General features: G+C 38.1%; 1 pseudogene; it reads left to right on the top strand.

Moving 5' to 3' along the window:
• Positions 1-8,767: 8,767 nt before the first annotated feature.
• LOC140515839 (cyclin-dependent kinase inhibitor 3-like) lies at positions 8,768-9,376 on the top strand (annotated as a pseudogene).
• Positions 9,377-17,497: the final 8,121 nt, after the last annotated feature.

Raw genomic sequence — 17,497 nt, 5'->3', positions numbered from 1 at the left:
TCTACATTTCGTACTGTTCTTTATCTCATATGATCATAAATTCTTCCCTTCTTCCTAGATCTGACAGGTAAACCCTTATTTGCTCTCCTAATATGATTATGGTATGACCCTTTATGTCTAAATCATATACCCATTTTGACCTTATCTTGGTATATCATGTGAGATGTTGGTCCATACCTACTTTCTGCCATACTGTTTTCCAGTTGTCCCAGTAGTTTTGTCAAATAATATGTTCTTTTCCCAAAAGCATGAATCTTTGGGTTTATCTTCTAACATATTACTGTGGCCATTGGCTACAATACAGTGTACCTAATCTTTTCCACTGATCCACCATTCTATTTCTTAACCAGTTCCAGATAGTTTTGATGATTACTATTTTATGCTACAGTTTGAGATCTGTAACAGCTAGACTACTTTTCTTTGAGATTTCTGTTTACTAATTAGCTTAATAATCTTGATTTTTTATTCTTCCAAGTGAATTTTGTTATGATTTTTTCTAGCTCTTTAAAATAATTTTTCTGTAGTTTGATTGGTATGGCATTGAATAAGTAAATTAATTTAAGTAGAATTGTCAGTTTTACTACTTTTTTGTAAACATTCATCAATTTCACTTAGATTCTTAGGTCTGTTGGCATATATTTGGGCAAAACAGCAGCTAATAATTGCTTTGACTTCCTCTGCATTAGCGATAATGTATTCATCTTTTAAATTTTTGATACTGGTAATTTGGTTCTCCTCTTTTTAAAAAATAAAATCAGCCAATCAATTATCTATTTTATGGATTTTTTTCATAAAACCATCTCCTAAGGGAGAGGAGCCAAGATGGTGGAGTAGAAAGACACGCATATGCTAGCTGTTGCCCCACAGCCCATAAAATACCTGTAAAGAAGAACTCTCAACAAATTCAAGAACAGCGGAAGCCACAAATCAACGGAGTTGAGGAGATTTCTATCCCAGAGAGACCTGAAAGACCAATGGGATAGGTTTGTGGTACACTGGATGCGGAGCAGAGCCCAGTCCTGCCTTGGCCATGTGGCACCCAAAGGAACAGATCCGAGCAGGCTTCAGGGACAGATTCTCCAGTGATAGCGCAGATCCCTCAACCCACAGGCGCCAAAAGTCAGGGAGAAGGCATTTTCGACTGACGAAGAGGGAAGTGGGGTGTCCCCATAACTCAGGCCTCCTTAGGAGGCAGCAGTAGAGGCAACAGCAGACGGGGTTCCCAAAGCAGACAGTAGCCCGCATCCATTGTTGAAGGTCTCATGGTAAACCTGCTGAGGGAACTGAGCCCTGTGTGGCTGCCCTGGCCCCACCTGAGCAGCTGATCTTAATCACTGAATAGCAGCCCTGCCCCTGCCTAAAACCCTTGAGGCTATGGAGCAGCTCACCTGAATCTTAGCTAACAGTACGGGCTTGGGGGAACTGGAGACGAGGTGGTTGTGAAGAGGAAACTGAGAAGTCAAGTAACTGGCTAGAAAAATGCCCCAGAAAGGGGAAAAAATAAGACCATAGAAGGTTACTCTCTTGGGGAACAGGTGTCTCCCCCCATCCTTTCAGATGAGGGAGAACAAGGCATCCTGTCAGAAGAAGTCAAGGCCTCTGCCTCCAGGGCCTCCAAAGGGAACTTAAACTGGGCTCAGGCAATAGAAGACCTTAAAAAACAAGTTAGCAGCTTACTAAAGGAGAACCAAAAAAATGCTGAGGAAAATAACAGCTCTAAAAAGAGGCTAACTCAATTGGGAAAAGAAGTCCAAAAAGCCAATGAGGAGAAGGAGCTTTTAAAAAGCAGAATTAACCAAATGGAGGAGAAGGTTCAAAAGCTCACTGAACAAAATAACTCGTTGAAAGAGAGAATTGAGTTCAGGGAAATGAATGACTTTGAGTTAAACAAAGCAGTTAGTAAAGCAAACCAAAATTTTGAAAAAAAATAGAAGATAATGTGAAACATCTCATTGGAAAAACAACTGACCTGGAAAATAGATACAGGAGAAATAATTTAAAAATTATGGGACTACCTGAAAGCCATGATCAAAAAAAGACCCTACACATTATCTTTCATGAAATTATCAAGGAAAATTGCCCTGATGTTCTAGAATCAGAGGGCAAAATATATATTGAAAGAATTCACGGATCACCTCCTGAAAGAGACCCGAACAGAGAAACTCTTAGGAATATTGTGGCCAAATTTCAGAGATCTCAGATCAAGGAGAAAATACTGCAAGCAACTAGAAAGAAACAGTTTAAGTACTGTGGAAATACAATAAGGATAACACATGATATGGCACCTTCAACATTAAGGGATCAAAGGGCTTGGAATGGGGTATTTCAGAGATCAAAGGAACTGGGATTGAAACCAAGAATCACCTAGCCAGCAAATCTGAGTATAATACTTCAAGGGAATAAATGGTCATTCAATGAAACAGACGACTTTCAGTCATTCATACTGAGGAGAAGACCTGATCTGTATAGAAAAATTTCACTTCCCAAGACAAGAATCAAGAGAAGCATGAAAAGATAAACAGGAAAGAAAAATCATAAAAGACTCTCTAAAGCTGAACTGTTTACATTACTACATGGAAAGAAAATATTTTTAACTCTTGAATCTTTTCTCAGTATTTGGGTAGATGGAGTGATTGTACATACATACACACACACATACACATATATAGATAGATAGTACAGGGTGTGTTATATCAGAAGAGTTGAGAAAAAGACATTTCTTTCTATTCCCATTCAATTTTCTTCAAATATCTCCCATATCTAGCTATTCTAAAATTCTATTTATTTCCTTAATTTGAGAGGGAAGGGTTGAAGTTTCCTTCTAATATTGCTTTTACTGTAGATTTCTTTCTGTAAATCATTTAATTTTCACTTTAAGAATTTGGATGCCATACCATTCAGTGTATATATATTTAGTATTGTTGTTGTATATGACGTCTTATAGCAGAATATGGTTTCCTTGCTTATGTCTTTTAATTAGATTCATTAATGCTTTTGTTTTGTCTGAGATCATGATTGCTACAGTGCCCACCACACGCAGGGCACTGTGGGGCCATTTTACGCTTCTCTTAAGTCTTGTATTTGAAAGTCAAATTTTCTATTTAACTCCATAGTTTTCTCACCAGAAATGCTAGAAACTCCTCTATTTCATTAAATATTCATTTTCCTGATGAAGGATTTTATTCCGTTTTATTGGGTAAGTGATTCTTATTTGCAATCCTTCCTCCTTTGCAGTCTGAAATATTATATTCCAAGTCCCCCAAATCCTTTTATCATAAAAGTTGCTAAATTTTGGGTTACATTAACTGTGATTCCATGATATTTGAATTGTTTCTTTTTGAGCGTTTGCAGAATTTTCTCCTTGACCTAGGAACTCTGGAATTTGGCTAAAATATTAACGGAGTTTTCATTTGGGGATGTATTTCAAGAAGTGATTCGTGGATTTTTTCAATTTCTATTTAGTACTTTAGTTTTAGGATATCGGGACAGTTTTCTTTGATAATTTCGTGAAAAATGATGTCTAGGCTCGTTTTCTATCATGGTTTTGTAGTAGTTTAATAATTCTTGAATCTATATTTTCATTCTTTTGGTTTTGTTTTGTAATTTCTTAGTTTTTCATAAAGTCGTTAGCTGTGAGCTGAATAGGAAGGCATGATATCAAAAAAATAAAACCAAGGAGTGAGAGAAGTATATATTGGGAGAAGAAAGGGAGAAATGGATTGGGGCAGGTTATCCCTCCTGAAAGAGGCAAGAAAAAGTTTTTTCTTTCTTTTTCTTTATTTATTTTAATTTTTCCATATTCATTTTCATAAAATTTTGAGTTCCAAATTTTCTCCCCATCTCTCCCCTCCTCCACCAATCTGCCCACCCTTCTAACGCCCCTCCTCTTCCTTATTCCCATCTTCTCTCTTGTCCTGTAGGGCCAGATATATTTCTATACCCCACTACCTGTATTTCCCAGTTGTACACAAAAATAATTCTCAACATTTGTTCCTTAAATTTTGAGTTCCAATTTCCTTCCCTTCCTCCCTCCCCACCCCTCCCCACTGAGAAGGCAAGCAATTCAACCTAGACTATACATGTGCAGTTTCGCAAATGACTTGGATAATAGTCACGTTCTGTAAGACTAACTGGATTTCCCTCCATCCTATCCTGCCCCCCGTTTCTTCTATTTTCTCTTTTGATCTTGTCCCTCCCCAAGAGGGTTTACTTCCAATTGTTGCTTCCTCCCATTTTCCCTCCCTTCCATCATCCCCCTGACCCTGCTTATCCCCATTTCCCCCACTTTCCTGTAGTGTAAGATAGGTTTTCATACCAAATTCAGTGAGTATGTTATTCCCTCCTTAAGCCAAATGTGAAGACAATAAACTTCACTTTTTTGCTCTCACCTCACACCTTTTCCCCTCCATTGAAAAAAGCTTGTTCTTTCCTCTTTTATGAAAGATAATTTGCTCCATTCCATTGCTTCCTTCATCCTCCCAAATTATTCCTCTCTCATCCCTTAATTTTATTTTTTTAGATATGATCCTTTCCTATTCAACTCACCCTGTGCTCTCTGTCTCTCTGCGTGTATGTGTGTGTGTGTGTAATCCCTCCAACTACCCATATACTTAGAAAAGTTTCAAGAGTTACACGTAGTAACTTTCCATGTAAGAATGTAAACAGTTCAACTTTACTGAGTCCCTTGTGATTTCTCTTTCCTCTTCATCTTTTCATGTTTCTCTTGATTCTTGGGTTTGAAAGTCAAATTTTTTTCTACTCTGGTCTTTTCATCAAGAATACTTGAAAGTCCCCTATTTCACTGAATGACCATTTTTCCCCCTCAAGTATTATACTCAGTTTGACTGAATAGGTGATTCTTGGTTTGAATCCTAGTTCCTTTGACTTTTAATATATCATATTCCATGCCCTTCAATCCCTTAATGTAGAAGATGCTAGATCTTGTGTTATCCTGATTGCATTTCCACAATACTCAAATTGTTTCTTTCTGGCTGCATGCAATATTTTCTCCTTGACCTGGGAACTCTGGAATTTGGCTACTATATTCCTATGAGTTTCTCTTTTTGGATTTCTTTCAGGAGGTGACTGGTGGATTCTTTCAATATTTATTTTTCCCTCTGGTTCTACAATATCAAGGCAGTTTTCCTTGATAATTTCATGAAAGATGATGTCTAGGCTCTTTTATCGATCATGGCTTTCAGGTAGTCCCATAAATTTTTAAATTGTCTCTCTTGGACTTATTTTGCAGGTCAATTGTTTCTCCAATGAGATATTTCACATTATCTTCCATTTTTTTCATTCTTTCTGTTCTGTTTTGTAATTTCTTGGTTTTTCATAAAGTCATTAGCTTCCATCTCTTCCCTTACAATTTTTAAAGAATTATTTTCTTCAGTGAGCTTTTGAGCCTCCTTTTCTATTTGGCTAATTCTGCTTTTTAAAGCATTCTTCTCCTCATTGGCTTATTGGACCTCTTTTGCCAATTGAGTTAGCCTGTTTTTCAACGTGTTATTTTCTTCAGCATTTTTTGGGTCCCCGTTAGCAAGCTATTGACTTGCTTTTCATGATTTCCTTGCATTGCTCTCATTTCTCTTCCCAATTTTTCCTCTTACTTCATTTTCAAAATCCATTTTGAGCTCTTCCACGGCCTGAGACCATTGCATATTTTTTTTGGAGGTTTGGGGTGTAGAAGCCTTGAGTTTTATGTCAAGCACTGCAAAGAGGATCTCTCTTCCACAAGATGTCCTTTCTTGTGTATGCCCGCTCTTTGCTGTGCTCCTCTGTGGTCCTTTCCTAGAATGATGATGAGGACTGTCTCCATCAGGGCCACATCCTCCATTTTGGGTTTAGGCCACTAATCATTTCTTCTAAATGTCCTTCCCACAGCTGGATACCCTGATCCAGAAGGAGCTGACAGAAGCCCATTTTTCTCCTTCCCCTAGGTCTGAATTTTCTAACCCTTTCATAAGGGCAGATGAGCAACCACCTTGAGGTTCACAGGGTTGTGAGGGCCTCAGTGACTTTCCCTGTGTCACAGAATCAGTAAATGGGTTTGTGTTGCATGCAGGACCTGAACCCACAGGTCCAGATTTTGTTATTGACTGTGCATTATGATATGGTCTCTCTCACTGGAGTCTAATTGAAAAGATCTGTGTTTTCATTGGCAATCGGACCTCCTTTCCCCAGAGACTTCTTGTGACTTAGATGGGATGCGGTGGGTGGTTGTTTGGTTGGTTTTTGTTATTTTCTTTACTTTGTCCCTTAGAACTCAGAGCCTGATCCAGGAAAACATGGAAACTACCACTCTCTGCCCCATATATAGGCCCCAGGTTCCCCCTGGTAGGACCTTAGGAACCTAGGCCCAATGTGGCCATTTAATGGAACCTGCTTCTCTGCATTATAACCCCATAATACACTTGAATATAATGAATAGTAATTATCATTACAAAGGAATTATTAATGCTATTTTAATGACAGTCGCATGGTTGAATAGACTTTGTCTTCTTTGAAAATCCTGGTCTAATCTGGGAGTTCTTAACACTTGTTGTGTCACGCAGCCCTTTGATGAAACTTCTGGGCCCCTTCGCTGAATCATATTTGGAGAGGCATTCAGGAAAGGAAAATCCATTTTTCTTGGAATGTGGTTTTCAGGATATTTTACAAAACAAAGTCCCAGAGCTCAGGCCAAATGAGGCTGGTCTAACCCAGGCTTTGGAAGGCTACAGTGTCAAGTTCTGCTTTTAGGATGGCAAGGCTTTGATACTGACAGGTTATCAAGAACAACACTGACCTAATCCCTGCCTCCCCACCCCCCAGTCATTTTTTCAAAACATCTGCCTTGTTGTGATAATCTGTTTTGTCAGAATGCAGCTAGCACATTGGCATTTTTCATGGCATCAGTCAATTCTTGTTGTTGTAACTGGGAAGTGTTTCATCTTTATGTCTGTCACAAATGGGTTGGCAATGCATAGAAAATCTCCACTACGAAGATTTGTTAAAAAGTCAAAAATTGTGCCCAAATTTTTCCAGTGTAGTCATCTTTTAGGAGAAGGACCAAAGCTTTCTTAGGCCCTCAATGTCTTTCTTTTTGTGATAGCTTCCTAAGATTACTGGCTCCTCTCACCAGGAGGGAGTAGTAGCAGCACTAGCGATGGAAATTTGTATTTCTCCTCATTTTTGTCATTTTCAATATGAGGGATTGACTTCTTGTTCAAAGTGACTGAAGAGATCCTCAAAGTCTTGACCTGAACAGGTGTGACATGGTACTGCTTGGCTGATGGGGTCAACCATCAAGGAAATGGGTAGAAAGCCTCCTTACTTTTTAAAACATTGAGTCAAGACAGAAACTCTGATATGTTCATTTTGCAGCCCAGGTGGAGTGTTCGGTACTGGGCACCCAGTAAAGTCCTCTATGTTAGACACGGCAACCCTGAGCAGTCAGCCAACCACTTTACATAGAGCTCACCTATGCTGGTTTCTAGGTCTGAAGCATTTCAGTCCTTAAAAATACTTTCACAAGAAATCATTTGAGGACAGGAGGCATCAGTTTTTTAGACACTAAATGCTGCTTCCTCAGAATGTTAGGTTGAGCTTTCATTTCAAACACTTAAGACTTTTTAGAGGAAGGGAAAAGGAAAGTGAAGAAGTAATTTAATCAGTGATGATTTAGGAGGACCCAAGCATTTCCAGAGTGAGGCGGGAGATGAGCGTTTAAAGTCTCCTTAGAGAGATTCCAGCCAGGTGGGCCATTCTTTCTTTTCAGTCATTGTTTGCACAGCACTATTAAATTTCTTTTAGTCCCCAGGCCTCTTAGGTCAATGTTTGGTGATACTAAAAATGGAACACAAATGGACCCACTTTTCCAGGTGGTTGGCAATCATCTGAACTCACTTTCCTTTTCTTATGGAGAAGACAGCGTGGACAAGTGGTCTTGTAGATCATGAGGAGATCCCCACAAACCAGGGAGCAGTGTCTCTCAGTCATAAGGTGGTTGCTGCTCTGAAAGCAGTGATTTATTCTCTGGACACAACAGCAGCTGTGCCTCAGCAGCCACCCCTCCAAATCTGGTAATAACTGCTCTATGTGCCTAGATTAGACCTCTGTTCAGTCAGAAGCAAGAAGTGGACAGAAGTGGGGAGATGGGGCTAGGAAGAGCTGTGATTTTTTAGGGTATATGATCCTAGGCCAGAGACTCCTTAAACTGTAGTCTGCAAATTGGTTCTTTTCATATTTTGATAACTGAACGTCAGCATTATGGATTTTCTCTGTAATTCTATTTTATGCATCTGCAACTGTGATTTTGAGCATTTGTTTTGTGCTGAATATAGTCAGGCCTTATGCTAAGCCTTGGGGATAGAAAGATAAGTAAAAATACAATGCAATCCTTTCCCTTAAAGAGCTGCGTGCCAATGGGAGATGGCAGTCTGTATGTGGAGCTTACAAGCAGGAAGGGCATGAGGAGAAGGTGTGCTCTCCAGGATGCGGTGGCCAAATTAGGCTTAGATACCAATGAATTCTGGCTGCTCCAGACCCTATGACACAGGATCCAGGACACACACTGAACTGGGAACCTTCGTTATGAATTTGAGGATTCCCCTTTGCATGAAGCAGGGCATGCAGATGGGGATGGAGAAGCCAAAATATGCACCCAGAACAACGAAGCTTTTGTGAATGGTGCATCTTATAGGTCCAGAGGGACTAGCACAGATGTGTTATCAAGATGAAAATTTTTTTTTTAAGTAAGGGATAAGACACCCTCGTTGTGGAGATGATGAAGGTGCCCAGGACAATGTAGTAGAGTGAGTTTGACTCATCAGATGAAGGAATAAACAGACTTCATTTCAGTTATCATAGCTAACCTTTTGCCTTGTTCATTGTTCTCAGTTTCTAGGTTTATGTTCTCTTCCGGGTTGTAAATTCAACGATGTTAGGAGAAATCTTCAAAAGGACATGGAAGAACTAAAGAAATATGTTATGCAAGATATATTTGTGTTCCGTTCCAGAGGAGAGCTGTCAAAATAGATTTTAGATTTCTTTCAGCAGCCTGAAATTATCACTTACTACCATCTTATCGCAGATGGAGATGCCCCTGACATAGACCAATGTTGTGGAATCCTGCAGGACCTTGCAGTCTGTCTGGAAAACAATCAGAAAACCTTAAAACATTGTTATGGAGGACTTGAGTCATCTTGTCTTGTAGCAGCTTGCCTGCTATTACACTTACGTGATCCAGTATCACTGAAGCAGGCAATTGACAACCTTGGAAATTTAAATAGATCTGGGATCATACAGATCATAAAACAGTTATCTCCATGATGTTTGAGACAAACTGGCTGCATATCTGTCAACAAGAAACTCTGTATCAAGATCTGTACCTTGATAAAGAACTAAATCAATTTACTACACATAAATAAGGTCCTTTCTGTAAATTTATATAGTCATCAGAAACTGTTTGTAGCATAACCAATTAAAATGTAAATATGCTTATACAGATATATCTCTAAAGGTTTCTTTTTTCCTTGTGACAGTTATCATTTTTTGTTCTTATTTGGGGATATTAGATGCATAAAAATATCCTTTCTGTAAATGGGCTCCTTGTCTGTTTGTACTGTATTGTGTGATTGCATTCAATATCATTTAGACATTTGCTGTGATCCCTGTGTAGTTCTAATTAGGGAGAAGAATAGAAATCAACCTGTTTCTTGACTAGGAGAAGACAGAAAATTCCTTGGTTACCTTGGTGCTTGATTCTCATTGATCGTGATTGACTTGTTTCTAATTGTCTGCATGATATTAGAAAATTTGTCTGGTTTCACCCCCTCTCTATGTAGTGCCCCAGCTGAATTTCTTTCACTTACCTTTCTATTTTTAACCTTTAAAATTACACAGAAATCAATTTTCTTTAATGACCTTAACTCTTAATTACTTATTGTTGATTTTAACCCACCTGGATTTAACCATATGCATTGAGATTCAACTAAATTAAGGAAATCTAACTTAATTTAGCATTCCTTCTCAAACCAATTTAAATAAAGAGGTATCCTATTTTAAATTAAGCTCCTGAAAATACCCCAGTCTCTCACAAGAACTTTAGACAAGGAACACAAGAATATTCAAGATCACTTATTTAGCTATAGGAAGTGATACCATACTCTATAGAGTACTGATGTTTCTCCAAAGTATAATTAGTTTCCACTGTACTTTAACACCTAGAAACTCCAAAGGAAATCTTTGTCTATCAAACAGTCCAGCAACAGAAGCAAATTTTGTTATTGCAATAATTGTAGTACTTCAAAGAAGTGCTTCAAAGTTATTATCAGTTGTGGGAAACAAGGAAGGAGTTAAAAAAATCATAGAACAAAATAAAACAAGTTATTTAATAAATAAAACTGATTCCAGCTTTAAGTGATCAGAGTTGTGACCTAACATGGTCAGGCTGAAAAGGTTTGAAATCTTGTGGGCAGGCTTGACGAATTGCTTTAGGGGAAGCTTATCAGAGAGGAGAACATGAAAACAACTGGCCAATAGATGGTGTGGTGGGAAGTCCAAACTTGAAACAGTCAGTATAAAAGGCTTGCATTTGTCTGAACAAATTGTAGTCTTCCTGTAGCCTTACTTGAGAGCTGTCCATTCATTCAGGGGGAATGCATGTAGAAATTAATAACAGCTTTCCTGATTTCAAAACAAGTATTATTCTTTGTTTAAGGTGAACATGCTTCTCACAATTTGGGACCTCATCATGGGATCTTTAGCATCAGAGAGGAAGCTTGCTTGTAGGGGATGGGCGACACACCCAGTGGTTTTCAATGGCTCAAACTTCCGCAGGTAAGTTTCCCTTCTTCTGACTGCTAACTTCCCCCACAACTGTTTAGAATCGTTGGGAACTCAGGGATGCAGGTAAAACAATAGATTCAGTGGCCAGAGACAGTGGAAGTCAGGGACCTGAGCAACTGAAGGAAAATATTGGTGACTAAGTACTGTTTTGTCAGTCTTGGTGATCCTAGATTGATAAGTGAGGTTTGCCTATGGTCAGAAATGAGAGCTCTTTAATGTAGGACCAGCCCTCCCATAGTGAGGGCTGTGGGAGGGAGGTCTTAGCATAGAGAATCTTAAGCATGATCAGTCCTTTGGGGACCTTCAGAGTATAAGTCCTAAGATGGGGAATGAGCTTAAGATAATGGCACCAGGAAAGGGATAAAGAATCCTTTGAGTATTCCTTTGGAAGCCTGTTTGAAGGAATGCTGCCTATATTCCTTCTCCACCCTACTCCTGAAAAAGAGCAGAGAGGAGGGGGGAGAGGGAGGGTGGAGAATCTGGATTCTAGGAAGGATCCTTTTAAAATTGGCTAGAAATCAGTCAGAGTAAGTTACAACTCTGAGCTTTTGACTGGTCTGAATTCGAATTCAGAGTTGATGTGGGAAACCAGAAATTCTGTTTCCACAGTTCCAGTTGATAGGAGGTGTGACCTAGTACGGTGAGGTGAAGGTCAGAAAAGCACTGCGCTTGATCAATAAGTTGTTTGAGAGAAAACCTGTCAGAGGAGAACATGAAGTCACATGGCCAGGAGACTGAGGCCAGCGAGGTTCAAAGTTCAGAATTCCATAAGAGTCCTGCCTCATCCTGATCTGGTCATAGTCCTTCTGGTGGCTATGCTGGAAGCTGCCCATTCCTTCAGGGGAAGGGACATAGAAGGTCTTACCTCCTCTGAACTCCATTTTAAATAAATTTTCCATGAGACCTTTTTGTGTGTCCAGTTCATCTCTAACACTGATGTACACTCTATGATGTTTTGTTAAATTTCTTGTCTGTGTGTGTTTGTGAAGTGTTTCATGTTTCACGTGGCAAAATTTCTAAGGTCTGTAATTAGAAAAAGAGAATATTGGGAGAGAACTACCACCTTAGGCTTTCAGTGGGAGATTAAGATTCTTTCCTTTGTGTTACAACACTGGTCAAGTTGGAATACCCAACTAAAAGTTAAATAATAAGCAGCCAGCTGCCTTTTAGAATTGATGGAGAATCAGAACCCAAGCATCCCAGAGGAAGCAGCGGGCTGACAGGGAAAATAAGACAGGGAGGAACTCTGCAGGAAATTGATAAAAACTAACTTGCTTTTTGCAGAGTCTGGGAGGAAAAATGTGGTGCTGTTGATATGTAAATTGTTAGGTACATAACTTACAGGTTTTTTTTTAAAGGAACAAAGAAGCTGGAAGTAATTGGTAAATATTTAGTGTATTTGAAATATAAAAGAAGAAAGATATAAGTGGGACAACAGTGTGTCCATGTGCTGGGACCTTGTGCTTTTATTTAGTCCCTTTCCCTCCCCATTCCACTTCAGAAAGTGTTTAGCCTGATTGGGAAACAAATAGACAAAGTTATGGAAGGTAATCAAATTTAAAAATTTTTAAATGGGTGCTGATTGTGATAAAGATAGAGGATTACTATGATTTGTAATTATTACTATTAGTTATTAAGCTCCCCAAGGCCCATGCTTTGAATCCACACCTTGTTACTATTGATTCAGATTACTTAAGCCTTTTGTCTGGGCTAGGCTCTTCGGATAATCTGATTCAGAATTTTTTTTTTTTTGTAAGAAGTAGGGTGGTCTCTTTTTCCCTCAGGAGAGCAACAGGCCAAGCTGGTGTTTGGCCATTTCTTGCCTCAATATAATGGGAATTAGCAAGTAAAAGAAAAATCTCAGGCAGACAACTTGGAGTGAAAAGTTGAGTTTTGATTTAATGAGATCTCAAAGCTAAAATCTGTACTTTATGTTCAAATTGACTAAATATCTCTGATACCAGACAATGTGTTTAAAATTGCAAACAAAAACTAGTTATAAGGGGCTATTAAGACTCTTCACTTAGGACTTTTCTCTTATAGACTTAAATGTGATTTCTTTTAAATGCATGTTAAACATTAACTCTCCCCAAATTCTGAAAGATGAATACAAGGAGTGTGAGTACCTAGGCAGTCAATTACTTAATCTTTTGAAACTATGGAAGCTCCTGCCTAGGGAAACTGGCAATGCCTTGTCAGCGTTAAATTCCTTAGGTCTCTGCCTGGACCAAAAGTCTAATCTTAGAATATTGTCATTTTTTAAGCTAACCCAAGGAGAACAGTTGTAATTTCAAACTCCTTGTAGATTATTATTATTATGCATATTATTCTACATGCTTTTACTAGTATATCGCCTTATTCCTAAGAGGATGGAATGGGAGTAAGGAATCGAAGAGCCTAGAGCAGCTTTTTCTTGTCTGATAAGCCTCAAAAAGGAGAAAGGATTTCAGCTCTTTAAGGACATAGAGGAAAAAGGTTATTCAGAGCTGGGAAATGTCACCACGTGTTCTTTCAAGGGAATATGTGAAGTTATGGATAATGTTTTCTTGTAAGTTCCCAGAGGATTTGACTTAAAAGAAGAAAAAAAAAGAGGAGGGTTAAAATGTTTATCACTAGTGATTATAAATTCAGATTTGATATTGTGTGGGGTACAGTGACCCTTACTCAAATTAAACTCAGAGGCTTCCCAGTGTAGAAGGCAAAGAAGAATTTATTACAATATCATGAGAAGGGGCACTTCCCGCAAGATGATGAGTGGTGTCAGCAAGGGAGTGCACCTGAGTAGAGCAGAGTACAACATCATATAGTCCCTAACATGAAATCCCACTATCCTCTCTTCCCATTGACTGGGAATCCAGGCATACCGTCTAAGCATGGGAATCTGCCCCAGAGACCAAAAGCACAAAGAACATGGAAATGATCGTTGCTCAGCAATGAAGGTTTTTGTTACCAAATATGGAACTTAAGGGAAAAGTGCTGATGTGGCATAAGGGGGTGGTGAAGGGAAAGTGAAGGGGGAGGGGGGAATACACCAGGTTTGGAGACCAGAACTTTGGTGGTTCTCCTCCACCCTGGAGCATTTTATTTACATAAGGCAGATACTTAGTTATTTTAGCTTTGGCAAGAAGGGTGGGGGTTTTTGGGAATTCGCGCCTGAGGGGTCTTCACTTAACCTGATTTCACTCATGATTTAAGTCAAAATCTGTCCTGAATGACTAAAGAACAGCATCTGAGAGTGTTCCTCCTATCAGGATTAGGCAGAAAAAGACACTGTTATTTGTCATTTATGATTGTAAAGTGCTTGACACAAGGATGAGCATGTGTCAGACACGATATTGATCCAATGTAATCATTGCATAATTTTAAAATTTGGATTTTGTTATATATGAATTGGGGTTTTGAGAGGATGTGACAGAAATTTGATACTTTGAAACTTATATCTGGTTATAAATAATCGGTCATAATGCTGGTGTTTGCTATGCACGATGGTATATTTCCCATTTGAAATCTTAGCTATTACAAAAATGTGGATACAGTGGTTTTGGGTGATGGTGTGTGTCCACGTGTTTGTGAGGAGATTAATTTCTATGCAAGGTGATGTCGAAATGCATTCACCTGAGTGGATAATAGGTTGCTTCAAGTTTTTTATTTCTTTTTTATATTAGACTATTTTATTTGTTTTCAGTGTTCTACAATCACTTCCATATATCTTAGACTTTTTCCCCTCCCTTGCCCTCCTTCTCTACTCCCTCCCTGAGACGGCATACAAGTTTACACAGGTTCTACACATATGTTGCTATTAAATGCATTTTCACCTTAGTCATGTTGCATAGAAGAATTAAAAAGAATGGCAGAAATCATAAAACAAAATAAAAGAAAAGATAATACAAAAATAATGGTCTGCTTTACTCTGCAATCAAATTCCATAGTTCTTTCTGGGGATCTGGAAGGCATTTTGCCTGAAGAGTCCATTGGGAATTTTTTAAATCCTTGCATTTCAATGAAGTTCTAAGTCTACCAAAAACAATTCCTTGCACATTATGTTTGTTGCTGTGTACACAGTTCTCCTGGTTCTGCTCCTTTCACTTAGCATCAGTTCATATAAGTCTTTCCAGGCCTCCTGTTCATCATTTCTTATAGCACAATAGTATTCCATTACATTCATATACCACAATTTATTCAGTCATTCCCCAATTGATGGGCATCCCCTTGATATCCAGTTTTTGGGCACCACAAAGAGAGCTGCTATAATTATTTTTGTACATGAGGGACCCTTTCCAATTTTTATGATCTTTTTGGGATACAGTCCTAGAAGCGCTATTGTTGGGTCAAAGGGTATGCACATTTTTGTAGCCCTTTGGACATAGTTCCAAATTGCTTTCCAGAATGATTGGATCAGCTCACAGCTCCACCAGCAGTGTATTAGTGTTCCAACACTCCCACATCCTCTCCAACATTTATCATCTTCCTGTTTTGTCATGTTAACCAATCTGATAGGTGTGATGTGGTATCTCAGAGTTGTTTTGATTCATTTCTTTGTGGTCAATAGTGATTGAGACCATTTTTTCATATGACTACATATAGCTTTAATTTCTTGCTCTGAAACCTGCCTGTTCATATCCTTTGACAATTTACCAATTGGGGAATGACTTGTATTCTTGCACATTTGACTCAGTTCTCTATATATTTTAGAAATGAGGTCTTTATCACAGACCCTAGTTGCAAAAATTCTTACACAGTTTTCTGCTTGCCTCCTAATCTTGGTTGCATTGGATTTGTTTGTGCAAAAACTTTTCAATTTAATTCAATCAAAATTATCAGTTTTGCACTTCACAATGTTTTCTATGTTTTGTTTAGTCAAAAATCTCTCCATTCTCCATAAATCTGATAAATGCACTATTCCTTGCTCCACTAATTTGTGTATAGTATCAATCTTTATACCTCGGTCATGTACCCATTTTTACTTTATTCTTGTGTATGGTGTCAGGCATTGGTCTATGTCCAACTTCTAATACACAATTATCCAGTTTTTCTAACAATTTTTGTTGAATAATGAATTCTTATCCCAGAAGCTGACTCCTTGGGTTTATCAAACAGTGCACAAACAGTACACAAACAGTATCAAACAAGACACTAATGTATCCTGAGTACCTAATATCTTCCACTGGTCTACCCATCTCTTTCTTAGCCAGTACCAAGTGGTTTTGATAATTGCTGCTTTATAATACAATTTGAGATCTGGTAGGGCTAGACTACCATCCCTAGCATTTCTTTTCAGTCATTCCCTTGATATTCTGGACCTTTTGGTCTTCCAGATGAATTTTGATATTATATTTTCTAGCTCTTGAAAATAATTTTCTGATAGTTTGATACGACACTGTATAAGTAAATTAATTTAGGTAGAATTGTCATTTTTACTATGTTGGCTCGGCCTATCCACGAGCAGCTGATGTTTTCCCACTTACTTAGATCTGACTTTATGTGTGTGAGAATTGTTTTATAATTGTGTTCGTATAGTCCCTCGGTTTGTTTTGGCAGGTAAACTTCCAAATATTTTATCGTGTCTACCTTAGTTTTAAATGGGATTTCTCTTTCTATGTGTTGCTGGTGGGCTTTGTTAGTAATATATAGAAAGGCATATGATTTGTGTGAGTTTATTTTGCAACCTGCAACTTTGCCAAAGTTGTTTATTATTTCAAGTAGCTTTTTACTTGATTATCTGGGATTTTCTAAATATATCATCATCTCATCTTCAAAGAGTGATAACTTAGTTTCTTCTTTGCCTATTCTAATTCCTTCAATTTCTTTTTCTTCTCTTACTGCTACAACTGACATATCTAGTACCATACTGAATAACTGTGGTGATAATGAGCATTCTGGTTTCACCCCTGATCTTATTGGAAATGCATCTAACTTATCCCTATTGCATATAATGCTTGCTGAAGGTTTTGGGTCGATACTGCTTATTATTTTATGGAAAGTTTCATTTATTCCTGTGTTTTCCAGTGTTTTCAAGAAGAATGTGTGTTGTATTTTTCAAAAGCTTTTTCTGCATTTATTGGGATAATCATGTGGTTTCTGTTAGTTTTGTTGTTGATATGATCAATAATACTAATAGTTTTCCTGTTATTGAACCAGCCCTGCATTCGTGGTATAAATCCTATCTGATCAAAATGTATTACTCTCATGATAAGTTGCTGTATTCTTTTTCCTAAAATCTTATTTAAAATTTTTCCATCTATATTCATTTGAAAAATTGGTCTGTAATTTTCTCTTTCTGTTTTGGCTCTTTCTGATTTAGGAATCAGAATCATACTTGTATCATAAAAAGAATTTGGGAGGACTCCTTCTTCCCCAATTTTCTCAAATAGTCTACATAGTATTGGAATTAAATGTTCTTTAAAAGTCTGATAGAATTCACTTGTAAATCCATCTGACCCTGGAGATTTTTTCCTAGGGAGTTCATTGATGGCTTGTTCAATTTCTTTTTCTGAGATGGGACTGTCTAAGTATTCAACTTCCTCTTCTAATATAATTTTGTGCCTCTTCCTGTGAAGTGACTTACCATTTTCTACCTCCTCCTTTTCACATCTCCTGCTACAATCCCCTTGTACCCTTAAATTACGTTTTTATCATCATATGATTTACTTTATACCCACTCCCTCTA

Source organism: Notamacropus eugenii, chromosome X (assembly GCF_028372415.1).
Source record: "Notamacropus eugenii isolate mMacEug1 chromosome X, mMacEug1.pri_v2, whole genome shotgun sequence".
Classification (NCBI taxonomy): domain Eukaryota; kingdom Metazoa; phylum Chordata; class Mammalia; order Diprotodontia; family Macropodidae; genus Notamacropus; species Notamacropus eugenii.
Note: the sequence above shows the minus strand (reverse complement) of the source record. Positions and strands in the feature narration are given on the sequence as shown.